The sequence below is a fragment of the Aplysia californica genome, unplaced genomic scaffold, assembly GCF_000002075.1.
Source record: "Aplysia californica isolate F4 #8 unplaced genomic scaffold, AplCal3.0 scaffold00388, whole genome shotgun sequence".
Classification (NCBI taxonomy): Eukaryota; Metazoa; Mollusca; class Gastropoda; order Aplysiida; family Aplysiidae; genus Aplysia; species Aplysia californica.
The window spans coordinates 539,179-540,605 of record NW_004797658.1 but is presented as its reverse complement, the minus strand read 5'-3'; positions in this window follow the sequence as shown (position 1 = coordinate 540,605).

The window sequence follows — 1,427 nt, the reverse complement described above, 5'->3', positions numbered from 1 at the left end:
CTTCCCTCCTCAAATTCGCTAAAACTTTTTTTTTCAAGAAGATTTGGGTCCCAGAGCCAAGTGTGCGTCCTATTTTGCTAATGGCATCGTGTAAATACTCACTCAATAACTTATTTCTCGTTCAAAGTAGCTCATATCTCGAGTTTCTTGGACGAATACGAAGTATGTGGTAGCTCGAGTTAAGTAGACATTATATTAATAGCTCTTATCTCGAGTTAAGCAGACGTTTTTTTAATAGCTCTTATCTCGAGTAAAGAAGACGTTATATTAATAGCTCTTATCTCGAGTTAAGTAGATGTTTTATACATAGTTCTTATCTCGAGTTAAGTAAACAGTAGACATTATGTTATTAGCTCATACCTCGGGTTAAGTAGACGTCTGCCGAGTCTGTCATATCTCGAGTTAAGTAGGCATTATGCTTATGCTCTTTTCTCGGCTTTGGTAGACACTGTGTTAGTGCTCATATATTGAGTTACATAGTTACAAGGACGTTTGCTTAGTAGTTCGTATCTGATTTCGAGTTAAGTAGACGTTTGATAAGTATAGCGTTTGTCGAGTTACGATTACTAAGTACAAATGTATGACTTATTTCGAGTGGACGTTTGCTAAGTATGACGTATCTCGAGTTAAGTAGACCTAAGTATGACGTATCTCGCGCGGATGTTTGCTGAGTCCCAGGTTATGTAGACGTAGAGCCTTCAATAAGCAACATACTAACCACTAACAAACGAAGAGCTGTGTCCGAGATATATCGGTCAGCTGTCCGGAAATTGCGCTGACCTTTGCTATTGTTGATGATTTCACTTGACAGTGACCTTTGGTGTCAGTGGCCTTGGACATTAGTCCTCACTGACAGAACACGGAGATTTGTTTTCGTTTTCGTTTTTGTTCTTGTTCTTCTTTTTTGTTGTTGTTGTTGTTGTTGTTTCATGTCAATACTCTTTGGGAAGATAATGTCACGAATCGAAAATTAATTATGAGCATTGATTTTGATGCCTGTTGACAAAAAGACGTGCTTAAGCATAATGACAAGTGTTGACAAATAGACGTGTTGATATTGACACTGGTTGACAAATAGACGAGTTGGTAAAGACATATTTTGAGGACGAAGAAACCATGGCGAATGGATATCATGTACAGACGCCCCCCACACACGGGAGCAAGAAATACGAATTCAGAATATGTAAGTTCAGACACGCATGGACTGTCCACTCACGGACAGTCTTATTTTGTCTGACCACGTCAAATGTCCAGTCTGTGTGTAATTGCCAGCTTGCCTGGAAGCTGAGAGTGTTTCAAAATGTTGTCAAGTCTACTGGGTAATAATGATATACGGTAGATTCAAAAGCGCACATAGCTTACTGGTGTGCTGAAATTTGCTCTATGCAATTCATGTCCTTTGTTATTATTATTATTATTATTATTAT